Here is a 15,464-nt window from a genome sequence, read left to right as displayed (position 1 = left end):
ATTGAATATTTTTGCATCAATGTTCACAACTGAAATTGGCCTAAAGTTCTCTTTCATTGTTGAGTCTTTGTGTGGTTTAGGTATCTGGGTAGCTGTGGCCTCATAGAATGAATTAAGTGGTGTTCTTTCTGTTTCTAATTTGTGTGATAATTTGTGTGAGCATTAGCTGTACTTTGAATGTCTGGTAGAATTCTGCACTAAAACCATCTGGCCCTGGGCTTTTTGATTGGAAGACTTTTAATGACTGCTTCTATTGCCTTATGTGAGTTATGTGGCTGTTTAGTTTATCTGATTCTGATTTAACTTTGGTAAGTGTTATCTGTCTAGAAATTCATCCATTTAATTCAGATTTTCCAGTTTTGAGGAGGGCAGGCTTTTGAAGACCTAATAATTGTTTGGATTGTCTGTTTCTGTTTTTATGTCTCCCTTTTCATTTCTAATTCTGTTAATTTCGATACTTTCTTGGTGCCTTTTAGTTAGTTTAGCTAAGGGTCTGCCTATCTTGTTGATATTCTCAAAGAACCAGATCTTGGTTTTGTTGATTCTTTATACTGTATTCTTCAATTCTAACCAATTGATTTTAAACCTAATTTTGATTTTTCCTGCCTTTTATTCCTCTTTGATGCCCCTGATTCTTTTTTTCCTAGAGCTTTCAGGTGTACTTTTCAGGTGTAAATTGCCGATATGAGAATCTTCCAATTTCCTTATGGAGACACTTAGTGCTGTCAATTTTCCTCTTATCACTGCTTTCATTGTGTCCTATAAGTTTGGGTATGTTGTGCTTTCATTTTCATTGAATTCTAGAAAGACATTAATTTATTTCTTTATTTCTTGTCTGACCAAGTTATCATTGAGATAGTAGAGAATTGTTCAGTTTGCATTAGTATGTAGCCATTATGTTGTTTTTGTTGTTGAAGTCCAGTTCTAATCCATGGTGATCTTATCAAATGCAAAAGTTATTTCAATCTTTTTGTATCTGTTGAAGCTTGCTTTGTGTCTGATTACATAGTCAGTTTCAGAAAGGGTTCTGAAGATATCTGTTAAGACTATTTGGCTCATAATATCTGTTAGTTTCATCATTTCTCTGTTTATTTTCTGTTGCTATGACCTGCCATTGGTGAGAGGGGGTGATGAAGTTCCCCACTATTGTTTGTTTGTTTGTTTGTTTGTTTTTACACTTCAGATTTTATTCCTCTCCCAGTCCACCCCCAACTGTTCCACATCCTATACCTCCTCCTCACCCACCCTCCTCTCCAAAATGATGTCCTCACCCCACCCACCCCACCAGACCTCTAAACTTCCTGGGGCCTCCAGTCTCTCGAGGGTTAGGTGTATCTTCTCTTACTGAACCCAGACCTGGGAGTCCTCTGCTATATATGTGTTGGGGGCCTCATGTCAGCTGATGTAGGCTGCCTGGTTGGTGATCCAGTGTCTGAGAAATCTCAAGGGTCCAGGTTAATTGAGATTGATGGTTCTCCTACAGTATTGCCCTCCTCCTCAATTTCCTCCAGCTTTTCCCTAATTCAACCACAGGGGTCAGCAGCTTCTGTTCATTGGTTGAGTGCACATATCTGCATCTGACTCTTTTAGCTGCTTGTTGGGTCTTTTGAAGGGCAGTCATGATAGGTCCCTTTTTATGAATGCCCCCATAGCCTCAGTAATGGTGTCACGTCTTAGAGCCTCCCCCTTGAGCTGGATCCCACTTTGGGCCTGTCACTGGACCATCTTTTCCTCAGGTTCTTCTCCACTTCTATCCTTGCATTTCTTTCAGACAGGAAAAATTATGGGTCAGAACTTTGGTTGTGGGATAGCAACCCCATCCCTCACTTGATACCCTGTCTTTCTGCTGGAGGTGGAATCAACAAGTTCCCTCTCCCTGCTGTAGGGCCTTTCATCTAGGGTCCCCCCCACCCCTTTGAGTTCTGAGAGTCTCTCACTTCCCAGGTCTAGAGAGTCCTCTTAACCTTTCTTTTCCTGAAGTCACCTGTTTCTGTTCTTTCTGCTGGCCCTCAGGGCTTCAGTCCTTTTCCCCCACCCAATACATCATATTCTCTTCTCCCCCACCCCATCCTCTTTCCCTCCCCTGTCCCTCCCTCACCCTGTATGGTTGCTTTCTTCTCCCTCTCAAGTGGGACTGAGGCATCCTCACTTGGCCTTGTTGACCTTTTGAGTTCTGTGGACTGTATCTTGGGTATTCTGTACTTTTGGGGGTTTTTGGTTAATATCCACTCATTCGTGAGAACATACATGCATGTCCTTTTGAGTCTGAGTCACCTCACTCAGGACGATATTTTCTAGTTCCATCTATTTGCCTGCAAAACTCAGGATGTCCTTGTTCTTAATAGCTGGGTAGTATTCCATTGTGTAAATTAAACACATTTTCTGTATTCATTCTTCTGTTTTGGGACATCTGGCTTGTTCCCAGGCTCTGGCTATCACAAATAAGGCTGCTATTAACCCACTTTTATTTTGTGAGGTTCAATGACTTGAGTTTTAGTAAAGTTCCTTTGACAACTGTGGATACCCTTGCATTTGAGGCATAGATATTCAGAATTGAGATGTCATCTTGGTGAACTTTTCCTTTGATAAATATGAAGGGTCATTTTCTATCTTTTTGATAACTTTTGATTGAAAGTCTATTTTATTACATATTAGAATGGCTACGCCAGCTTGTTTCTTGGATCCAATTGCTTCAAAAACTTTTTTCTAGACTTTTACTCTGAGGTAATGACTATCTTTGCTGCTGAGGTGTGTTCCTTGTATGCAGTTGAATAATGAATCCTATTTATACATCCATTCTGCTATCTTCTATAATGAATACAGAAAATGTGGTTCATTTACGCAACGGAATACTACTCAGCTATTAAGAACGAGGACATCCAGAGTTTTGCAGGAAAATGGATGGAACTAGAAAATATCATCTGCTATTTATATATCTTTCTGCTGCCTTTTTATTGGTGAATTGAGCCCATTGATGTTGAGAGGTACTAATGACCAATGATAGTTTGTTCCTGTTATTTTGATTTTGGAGGTGTTACTCTGTGTGAGTGTGTGTGTGTGTGTGTGTGCTTGTGAGAGAGAGAGAGAGAGAGAGAGAGAGAGAGAGAGAGAGAGAGAGATTGAGATTCTCCTCTTTTGGTTTTGCTGTGAAATGATTAATTTCTTGTGTTTCCTTGGGTGTAGTTACCCTCCCTGTGTCAAAGTTTTCCTTCTTGGGTTTAAGGCCTGCTCCATGAGATAGAACCGATACCCAATATTGTTGATAACACCAAGACCCTGAGGCTGTATAGTGCATGGGTCTTAAGGGGATGCTTACTACTATTATTCTTCCAATGGAACATAGCAATAATATGATTCCTGATGACATATTGCTATATCCATAGTTTAGTATATAACTGAAATTTCATCATAGATGCTTCTTGCATCTATGGTAATAAACATGAAGACCCATAGCTGAACAATAGGCAGAGAGAAGGAGAGTTTGGGAGACTCAGACCTAAATGGGAAGTCTTTATCACATTCCTCTCTCAAGACTCATGGATCTATGTAGAAGAGAAGGAAGAAAGAATGTAAGAGCCAGAGATAGTAGATGATGCCAAGGAAATACCATTTTCGAGACACAACAGGACTGACACACACATGCCCTCATAGAAATTGACAGCATGCACAGGACCTGCACAAATTCAAGTCAGACAAAATTCTAGCATAAAGGGAAACTGGACAAAAAGCCACACCCCTAACAAAGAAACTATTTGCGATTGGTAGCTACTGAGAGGGGGAAATCAGTTTTCTTCAATGGAGTTACATTGACTATACCAACCAGGGTAGGATGCAAACTCAGGAGTAATTGGCCAACATTTGGGGGTTGTGTGTTTATGTCTTTTTTAAAGGTTAGTTTTAGATTTGGTGTTCTTTTTACTTTTCTCAATAATTCATTTTGTATATTCACCTTAGATCCTGATCACAGGCCCCTTTTCTCTTCTTTTCCCAGTCATACTCTTGTAAATCCCTCCTCCTTTGTGTGCCACCCCACCCTGGGACATCCAGTCCTAACAAGACTAGGCACATTTTTTCCTACTGAGGCCCAACCAGGCAGTCTACAAAGGGGAAGGAGATCCAATGGCAGGCCACAGAGTCAGAGATAGCCCATGTTCCAATTGTTAGAAGACACATAAAGACCAAGCTATACATTGGCTACAAATGGGTAGGGTGCCTAGGTCCAGCCCATGCATACTCTTTGATTGGTGTTTCAGTCCCTCTGAGCACCATGGACCCAAGTTAGTTGACACTGTAGGTGTTCTTGTGGTATCCTTGATGCCTCTGGCTAGCACAATTCTATCTCCCACTCTTCCACAAGACTCCCTGAGAGCCACCTGATGTTTGGCTGTGGTCTCTACATCTGACTCCATCCATTGATTAATGAAGCCTCTCAAGAGAAAGTTATGCTAGGCTCCTGTCTGCAATCATAGCAGAGTATCATTAGTAGTGTCAGAGTCGACTCTCTCACATAGGCGGGTCTTAAGTTGGGGCAGTCATTGGTTGGCTCTCACATGGGACGGGCCTTAAGTTGGGGCAGTCATTGGTTGGCTCTCACATGGGACGGGCCTTAAGTTGGGGCAGTCATTGGTTGGCTCTCACATGGGACGGGTCTTAAGTTGGGGCAGTCATTGGTTGGCTCTCACATGGGACGGGCCTTAAGTTGGGGCAGTCATTGGTTGGCTCTCACATGGGACGGGCCTTAAGTTGGGGCAGTCATTGGTTGGCTCTCACATGGGACGGGTCTTAAGTTGGGGCAGTCATTGGTTGGCTCTAACATGGGACAGGCCTTAAGTTGGGGCAGTCATTGGTTGGCTCTCACATGGGACGGGTCTTAAGTTGGGGCAGTCATTGGTTGGCTCTAACATGGGACAGGCCTTAAGTTGGGGCAGTCATTGGTTGGCTCTCACATGGGACGGGTCTTAAGTTGGGGCAGTCATTGGTTGGCTCTCACATGGGACGGGCCTTAAGTTGGGGCAGTCATTGGTTGGCTCTCACATGGGACGGGTCTTAAGTTGGGGCAGTCATTGGTTGGCTCTCACATGGGACGGGTCTTAAGTTGGGGCAGTCATTGGTTGGCTCTCACATGGGACAGGTCTTAAGTTGGGGCAGTCATTGGTTGGCTGTTCCCTCAGTCTCTGCTCCATCTTTGTACATCTTGTAGGCAGGACGATTTTGGGTTGAAGGTTTTGTGGTTGGATTGATGTCTCCCTTCCTCCACTGGAAGTCCTGTCTGGCTACAGGAGGTGACAACATCAATCTCTATACCCCCCTCTGTTAGGAATCCAAGCTAAGGTCACCCCCATAGGCTCCCCAAAGCCTCCCCCATTCCAGGCCTCCAGCTAGTCCCAGAGATGCCCTCCACCAGTTTCCATTCTCAATCTTTTAAAATAATGGGAATGGGGAAGTCTGGGGTGAGTTGGGGGAGAAGAAATAATATGATACAAGTATGTAATGAAAAATTCTTTAAAATAACAATGACATAAAAATGAAACTATATAGGACTCTCCCGTAGGATAAGGGAGACTATGTCAGTGGAAAATGGGAGTCAGTGATTTTCCAGTATTCTGGCTTGTTAATAAACACTTCCTCTGCCACACTGTCTCTTGAATCATTGAATGCTTCCAGTGTTGGTAAAATTAGCCTTTGCCACAATACAATAGTCATATACTGTGTATTAATTCAATATACCAGGATGTCTTTGAAGTAAAAATCTGATATAAAATAATGTAGAATTTAAATTTTTCAAAAATAGAAATTGAGAAGTAAAGGAAAAAATTTTTTAAACTATATTATAAAATTGGTAAACTACTGAAATATACAAGTATTAATTTATATATGTGTGAATTATAAATATAATTTAAAGAATAGTAATGTGAAGTTTGACTTTTCACTATAGTATTGTTTTTATGTTTGGTTGCTTTGTTTGATCCTCCTGCTTCTGCCTCCTAACTATTTGGATTTCAGACAAGTATCTTTAGGTCAGGATTTAAAGTATTATTATTTTATTCATTAAATTTATAAATCCATGTTACTTATAGCCAGAGGCTTGGCACTTTTTAAGTTGGAAGCTTTGGAACAAGATCTAGCTCAGCGATGAAGCCAAACAACTTTGTGTATAGAATCTTCCACATGTGCACAGGACTGTACTCTCCAACAGAATATTGCAAGTTACACTCATATGGCAAACAGTCGCCTTTCAACCAACAGTAGACCTCATATACAATGGCATAAACCATTCAATTTTGCATGTACAAGATGGTACTATCTGTGTTCGTGTAGATACACTGTATTTGCATAATGATGAATTTGCTTGTGATTGTATTCCTTAGAATATAACCTCATTGTTAAACAAGATGAGACTGTTTTAATTCAAATATATTAAAACACTAAGCATATCAAGTTTCTAAATCTGATAAATATTAAGTTTGGAAACAAACTCAGAAAGACCTGTTTGCTATTCTTAAGGTGGCTGGTGCAGTTAATGTGGATGTTGTAGCAAGACAGAGAAGAGGTTTATATGCATGCACCTTTATGTCTTTTCTTATAGTCTGTTTTCACTAATAGCATGCGGATACTGTGTGATGGCTTGGAGCATTTTCAAGACACTTAAGCTGTATCTTTGAAGTGGGTGGTGTCACAGAGGTAAGAAAGTAAAACTGCAGGCTGGAAAAATGGCTCAGTGGTTAAGAGCACCAACTGCTCTTCCAAAGGTCCTAAGTTCACATCCCAGCAACCACATGGTGGCTCGAAACCATCTGTAAAGGGACAAGATGCCCTCTTCTGGTGTGTCTGAAGACAGCTAAAGTGTACTTATATACAATAAATTAAAAAAAAAAAGAATCTTACACAGCCAGAATACAGCAAATACAGAGGCGAATGCCAGCAGCAAACCACTGAACTGAGAATAGGACCCCCGTTGAAGGAATCAGAGAAAGAACTGGAAGAGCTTGAAGGGGCTCGAGACCCCATATGTACAACAATGCCAAGCAACCAGAGCTTCCAGGGACTAAGCCACTACCCCAAGACTATACTTGGACTGACCCTGGACTCTGACCTCATAGGTAGCAATGAATATCCTAGTAAGAGCACCAGTGGAAGGGGAAGCCCTGGGTCCTGCTAAGACTGGACCCCCAGTGAACTAGACTGTTGGGGGGAGGGTGGCAATGGGGGGAGGGTTGGGAGGGGAACACCCATAAGGAAGGGGAAGGGGGGAGGGGAATGTTTGCCCGGAAACCGGGAAAGGGAATAACACTCGAAATGTATATAAGAAATACTCAAGTTAATAAAAAAAAATCTTAAAAAAAAAAGAAAGTATAACTGCACCAGCTACAGAGAGCGGAGGTGTGGGCTCCCTGCAATCCTGTTACACACACAAGAGAAAACTCAAACTGAGAAGAGGACCATATGGATAAGGTTAGGTTATCAAATCAGCTGTTTGAGTGGAGCACACCCGTGGAAATGAACAAGGCAGTGTGTGTCACTTTGGACAAAAACACTAGAATATGAAGTCTGCACATTGAAAGGAGTGGAAGGAGAAGTGCATTTACTAAGTGTCCAGATTTCCAAAAAAATCCCTCTACAAAGCTGATTAAACATTTTTTAATGGCCTCACAATTCTGTTCATGTAGTTTAAAGCTATGAGGTAGCAGTATGACAGTCAGTGGAACAGCCATCAAATGTCTGAAGATAAATATGTCAGAGGATGATGTACCCCCAGATTGTACCCTCGGGATGCACACATGAACTCCCCAGATAACTAAGAACCCTGAAGTGAGGCTCTCACCGACTCCCCTTCAGGAACTTGCTAAGGAACTGCATCTCTGTGAGTTTAATATGTTCTGGGAGCATGCTGTTTCCAGTGGTTTGTCAATCCATGGTGTCTCCTCTCTATGGCGATTATGAAGAGCTATCCCAGGTCCAGAGCTGTCATCTGTGATGTGGTTTAGGGTTTCTGTTGTGACTGTTTCACATTTCAGCTTGTCTCTTTCAACCCTGCTTCTTTCACTCCAGCAAAAGCGTGGATACTGCATCCAAACCTCTGTCCTGGGTCTCTTTCCCGGGGTCAGCAATCTACAGCAGCATTTTAGAGTCCTGTGTCTACAACAGTTGGCATTTGTGGAAAGCGCGATTTTTAGCCTGAAATTATTCTAGTAAAGGTGGATGAGATCTTTTCCTTCAGTTCTAAAATATATTTTATTCCAAATGCTGAGTTCCATCTACCATGACGAGATTTCCACGATAATAATTTAATACGATCCCCTTAAAAACTGGTTTAAAAATAAACCTATGGGATTTTCTGTCTGAATTTTCTGAAATTTCAGATTCTTTGCCCCCTGACCTCACCACCGTACAAAGAGATTTTGCTCACTGCCTGTGCTGTATTGAACATCAACAAAACTGACAGTATATCTATGCCTTTTCAGCTCTGAAAGTGAAAGATCGTGGGTGTTGCAGGTGGTCCATTCAGGTGGACTTGACAGCCATTCCGAGCACATTAACAGAACCCAGCTTTCAGTGCGAATGCTGTAGTAATTGGTGGAGCACAAGGTGGGGACATGGACTTGGTAAGTAACTGTCTGGACCTGCGCAGGTGACGTAAGTCAGGAAGACAGACTCTGAGGTCATCCATAGACCTGGGCTATCTGTATGTTTCTACCCTCCACAGCAAGAAAATGTATCTCCAGGTTTAGAGAAGTACTCGTGTGCTCTTCATTTCCTGTTTAAAGGAGAATACAGGCCTTTGTGCTGGCAATTTTTATGTCAACTTAACACAAGCCTGAGTCCTTTTAAACAAGGAAACTTCAATCGAGAAAATGCCCTTACCAGCTTGACCTATGGGCATAAGAGGACCATTTTCTTGAGGGGGAAGATGCAACTCACTGTGGGTGGTACCATCCCTGAACAGGTCATCCTGGGTGCTATAAGAAGGCAGACCTAGCAAGCCATGAGAAGCAAGCCAGTCAGCAACACCCCTCCATGGCCGCTGCATTACTTCTTGCCTCTACGTCCCATGTAGAATTCTTTCCTTCCCTGACTTCCTTCAGTAATGCACCATGATGAGGAACTGTGTGGTGAAATAAACCCTTGATCCCAAGTTGATTTTGATTGTAGTGTTTTATCACAGCAATAGAAACCCTAACTGAGAAAAACTTCCTGGGACTTAATTCTCAGTCTCTGAGGAGAACTTTTGTCTGAGTCTCTGTGCCAGAGGTGGCCTTAGAATTCAGTTTCCACTGGCCACAAGCTAGAAAATGCTGATTTGTTTCCCTCTTCTGACTATTGGAAATTCTTGACCATTTGTGGTTATCTATTTTGAAGATGTTAGGTTTGTTTTATGGTCTGGACTAGAATGATTTGGTACAAATCAGAGGGAGGTGACCAAGGAGGCTGATTGGATAAGTAAGGGGTGAATTTCTCTACTTGTCTGCAGAGTCTATGCATTATTAACATAAATAGAAATATTTCATCTATGTCAAAACAAAACACACAAAACAAAACACTCAAATTTGGAGATCATTTGAGTAAAACCTTGTTTTCCATATAACTTCCTGAATAAAATGTGGATGATAAGGAAGAGTAAAGAAATAAAACAGAAATGTCAGGCATAGGTCTAAAGGAGACCATGAGTTTACATAGGACAATCAGCACAGCAAAGTGGTGACAGACCTGGCTGCCCAGTGGTGGAGCATGAGGAGAAATCTTCTATGGTGCTGGGAGGGAAATGACGTCTGAGAGTCTGCACCTGGATGATCAGTACAATGTGTGAGATTAAGGAGACTCTAGAAACCACCTTGTCTACCCCCTCTCATACAGGAACAAACAGCATCTCAAAGACTTGCAAGTGGGAAGCAGCTTAGATTCCCATCCCCTCTCCTCTGTCCTGTCCATGACCCTCCTAAGTATGATGGGGGAAGGAGGGAGACAAATGTGGTTAGCAATGTTCAGGATTATAGATATTCTTTCATATGTTTCCCAAGCTGATCAACTCTGGGATTCCTTCCCACTTCAAGCACCTCTCAGTTCCTAACCCTGAGGATTTAGCATCACCAAGTCCGTGATAAGGGAGGAAGATCCAGCTTAACTAAGTGCCAGAGACCCTGACGCTGTAGGGGATTCCGTGGAACAATGTGTCTCAGTTGTGTGGGGGGCAGCATTGTGGTCTGAAGGCTTTATCCTGAAATATATCTTGAACAGGTAGCAGAGAAAGTTTCCCAGAAAAGCACCCAAGAGTTTCCTGTGGGGACCGTCCCCTGCCTGTATTTCAATAGAAATCTCGAGTTTCCTGTGGGGAGTTTCAATAGAAATCGCTCCTGCATTCACCATGACTATTTCCATGAGCTCACGTGGCTGGAAAGTTGTCATCCTTACCATATACAATGAGGGAGGAAATGAGGACTAGAAGGAGGTTCATACCATATACCAGTCTTCAAAACAGGAAAGGGTGACATAGTTACTCTCTTTCTCCATAAGGCACTTTCCAAAATAGTAGATCCAGGTCTAGTCAGTGTTTGTAAGTTACCCTCATACCTTTCCCCACACTGTCAGTAGGTGTCTAACAGAGTCTGGGGTAAACTTGAGCCGCTCTGCTCTCACGTGTTGATTGTCATAAGCCAGGGTTCAGCACTGACAGCATATCCCTGTCCCTTAGATGTTTCCTAAACCCCAATGCATTGTCTGCCTGGGCATGGAGCAGGGGCTGAGCTAGACAGGATACATAGGCTCATTCTAATTTTAGAAACGAAACTCTTGTCTTGTAGATATCTAAGTAGATTTTTCCCAAATCCCAAACCCAGAAAGTAAAAGAATCGAGATGTGGATTCATGTCATCTACTGTGTGATTTAGTCATAATAATGGATATCTTTGCTGAAAAGAAACTTAATCCCATTCATTCTATGAGGTAGACCTAGGCCTTCATTCAATATTTTCTCATAAAATGAGAGATAATATGCAAACCAAACCAACTATTTCACTTGCCTAATAACTAATTTGGTTCTAAACTATAAACAGAGTTTATTATTTACTGGGTTTCTCAAAAACCTTTTGTTGAGTCACACTACGGAGGTACAAGTTGCAGTTATAAGTTTTGGGTGACACAAGAGCAGTGAATTCATCACATGAGAATCCCAGTCTGAAATTCTCTGTGCTTTGGAATTTTTTTATCAAAAATCAGAATCTCATAGCAATGGATGGGAGAGCACAACATGTTACCACCTCAACAACATTCTGCCATGTCTTCTGTGCCGCTCGCTTCCTGCTTATAATAACAAAAAAAAAAGACATTTGAATTTATACCCTCATAGGTCTTTCTTCTAGAAGAAAATGAACAAATGAATAAACCCAGGGTCTCTAAAAGTACCACACCACATGATTTCACACTTACTTTACTCAAATTTTGACTCTCTTTTACAAATACAACAGAAGGAATCAGCTCATTCTTATTAAACCAGTGTTTATTGAGCATTTGCTATTATGTGTCACTTAACCAGCTGCATTTTGGTTTAACGAAGCATTTATGCAAATCCAGGGCACAGACTTTTCTATGGATAGTGTGCCAGTGGCCTTTGGCAGTTGGGAAGCTCTGAAAGACACTGTAGGAAATTACTGTTAAGAATTGTCTCTTCGGCAATGACATTAGTTCCTTTATGTGCCTAGTTTAGGCATTAGGTTTCAGCTTAGTTGCCTTATCCAGTCTTCTGAATCTTCAAGACAGATTTGAACAGTTTCTGGGTCGAGAGCACTAATTGTCCACAGCTAACAGAATCACCACAACAATGGGAAAATTAATGGTAGCCAACCATATTTGCTTCTGTGAGGTAGAATGGAATGTAGATATAACAAGTATACAATTCAAATTAGACATTGAAAAATGGGGCTCAGAGATTGATCTTCCTTAAGAGGGGCACGAGGATGATTGTTCATCATTTATATGATGGGGGTATCCAAGAACAGACAGAGAACATCCAATATGCTACATCCCATAGTCTGTTCTCTAGAGCACTACAGAAGGATAAGTGGTTCTCAATGACCCCTGTCAAGAAGTTCCTCAAGCTAGCCTAAGTCATGCAGAACACGACGCTATTCCCTGACTATTTGGATATAGAAAGGACACAGAGTGGAGCACAGATAATTAAACAGCATTTTTACTCTCAAATTAGCAAGCACTGTCAGAGCTTAACTCTGTGAGTTAGTTCCTTGCTTTTTTTATAGATAATTATGAGCATGCCAAGATAAAACGAAATTTCTTCCTTCAAAGGCAAACATTTCAAAGGTTCCCCTCTTACATGATGTTTGGGAAAAGCAGATTTTCTTGTGGGTTATAGGTGCAGGCCACCTGCGAGTTCTCAGCAGACTCACATCTTTTGGGACCTGCTCGCACAGCTTGCTGACAGGTTGATTTCCTTCTCCACCATCCTCAGCTAACATGGATTCCTCAAGCTCTGTGTATCCTTGCTTCCTTCGTCTTCCCAAACACCTTTCAGTTCGATAAGTATAACTACTCTTCTCAGGAGCAATAGATAAATTATAGATCAAAATACAAATTGTAATCTTTTATGACTGGACAGGACATGACAGTTTATAAAGCCATTTGACAAAAGTATGCCATTATTCATCATAAAAGTCCATTTTGTGCATAGATATTACCATCAGCCTTTGGCAAATAAGGACTCTGATGTTGAGATGTGTACTGGGTCTCCTTGTCGCAAGTCTTTTAGTCTTTCTAGGCAATCACTGATATCCTTTTTATACTAACTTCAAATGCTGGCTCATAGGTACACTTTCACTTCTCCTGAAAAGACTATGTATTTCTTTCTCAACTTGCTATTTATTACAGTAATTCTTAGTTTCTAGGAGTAAACGTACACCCAATGAAGACTGTCTGAGCAGGCATAGGTCCCACTATTATCAAGAGTGTCATTCTAATGAAGATGTTGTGACCATCATAATAGTACTTCAGAACAAGTACTTGAGAGCATCCTCGTAGTAGATCACCTTGTAGGCATTCCAGTTCTTCCAGCCATGGCTCCTAATAACAAAGAACCCCTTTTCCAGCACCACATCAGCAGAGGCATGAAGAACCAGCCAGTCGAAAAAACATTCATTGCATTGTGGTGGGTTTTTTTTTTAACATTGGATGGAAAAAAACAAAGAAATGTTACAGGAAGAAACGGACAGACAGAGGCACAGACAGATTAAAAGGGTCATCCAGAGATGATCATTAACCCATTTCTTGGTTTATAAGATCCATTAGAGAACAAAGACAAAATAATATGAAGACCCTCACTTCTATACCTCTGACTCCTTTCTCCCCCTGAAACGTCAGCGGGGAGCTATAAAGTCTCCAAAGCCACCTCCATCCAACACTCCTCCCCCTTGACCAAGCTGAGCACACACAGAGAAGGTCTGCAAAGCAGAATTCCCTTCACATCAGGGTCGAGTTAAGCAAAAGCAGATAGACATACAGATAGACTATGAGGTTTTAGCTTGGGGGATTTGTATTTTCTCTCTTCAGAGTCTTCTCAACTCTGTTGTTAATTGTAGTTGGCCAAAAACAGTTTCTTTAAAACATATGCATCCATTTGAACTACTTGTTTAATTTCTACTTACTGTCGTCTTTCCTATATAGATCTCTGTATCAAGTAGTCAGGGCTGCATCTGCCCCTACTACCTACCACAGTTTTTAGAAGTAGGCAGATATTCCCTGAATGTTTGTCAGCAATGACTCGGCAAGATATAAAAATCATGTTCTATGGCTAATGCCATATTTAAGAATTGTAAAATAGGTACACGCCTTTAATCCCAGAACTCAGGAAGCAGAGGCATACAGATCTCTGAGTTCAAGGAGAGTTCACAGGGCAAGTTCCGGGACAGCCAAGCTTAGGCGGCGAGGGAGTTGGAAACCAGAAAGCTGGTGATGATGTAATAGATAAAGGGAGGCATGTTCCAGCTCCAGCAAATAGCAGAACTCAACAGCTTCAGCCATGCGGCTCTGGCTTTAGAGTCAAGAATGAAAGAGACTATAGCAACAACTGATGCTGGCTAGCTGGACCTAAGAAATTAACAGTGATTAAGAAGAGACCAGCATCACTGAGGTAAAATCTTCCGGGAAGTATTTTCTGAGAGCACAAAGAGCTGTCTTGCAGAGAGAGCCAAGGTTGTACCTCATGCCGCAGCTAGACTTGGTAATGTGTAAGAGTCACCCAGGTGGTACTAGCTTTGAAGGCATGAAGGCATCATGGAGAAAAGCTGAGGCTTGGCACAGTGAGAAGCCAGAGAAGGCCATTGTCGAAGGTGCAGCCTCAGTTACAGTTGACCACCCAGGGTTGAAAGGGCCATGCAAAAAAGTTGAGGCTTGGCCTATGAGAGGCTATTGGTGAAGCCTCACTGTAATGAGAAACCCCAGCATATTGGAGATGCCAGTGCCATGGGATGATCAACAAGAACAGCAGCAGCAGTGCAGTGGATTCAACCAGAGCCTAGAGCGCTACAGAGGGCAGAGCTGGGGAAGTGACCTTTTTGAATAGCCCAGATCTAGTGTGCATCTCGGACACTGGAACAAGAAGCTGTAAAGTTGAAGTTGCCTTAGAGACCCCAAGATGTTAGAGATGCCAGAGCCATGGGATGTCTGCCAAAGAAAGCAGCTAACAGGGAGTGGAACCAGCCAGGGAGAAAGAAATGTGTTGCATCAACAAAGATGAAAGGAGTTGGAGATCTGAAGAGCGCTTTGACATCAGCCATGGAGATGCAGAGTTTGGAGTTTGCCCAGATGGTTTTTGGTCATGTTTGGTCCAGTATTTCCAAACTATAACATTTTGGAATGGTAATATACATCCTGTGATGTTTACGGTTTGTGATCTGCTTCTTTATTTTGACTTTATAGGGGATTACAGTTAAGTGATTGATTGAATGAAGCTCAGAAAAGACTTTGAACTTTGGACTCTTAGCATTGTTGAGACTGATATAAACTTTGAGACTTTTGAAGTTGGACTAAATGTATGTTGTATTTTGCTATGTTTTGGTGTGGTTCCCCCATAGACTCATGCGTTTGAACAAGGCTGTGGGGGCAGGGAGTGGAATGTGGTAGTTTTTATGCTTGGCACTATTAGGAGCCTCATTGGAGTAGTTGTGGCCTTGTTGGAAGAAGTATATTGCTGTAGGAGTGGGCTTTGAGACCCTCTTTCTAGTGACAAAGAAGCTTCTGGAAGACATCATACCCAGGTGTGGATTGCCTACCCGGCTTGGGTCTGACAATAGACCAGCATTCATCTCCCAGGTAACTCCATCTCTAACATAGATTCTGAGGACCAATTGGAAATTACATCGTGCATACAGACCCTAGAGTTCAGGGCAGGTAGAGAAGATGAATCAAACCCTGAAGGAGTCCTTGACCAAATTAACCCCTAAAACCGGTGATGACTAGGCATCT

This window comes from Rattus norvegicus, chromosome 13 (assembly GCF_036323735.1).
Source record: "Rattus norvegicus strain BN/NHsdMcwi chromosome 13, GRCr8, whole genome shotgun sequence".
Classification (NCBI taxonomy): Eukaryota; Metazoa; Chordata; class Mammalia; order Rodentia; family Muridae; genus Rattus; species Rattus norvegicus.
The sequence above is the reverse complement of the archived record's forward strand: the minus strand, read 5'-3'. Positions refer to the sequence as shown.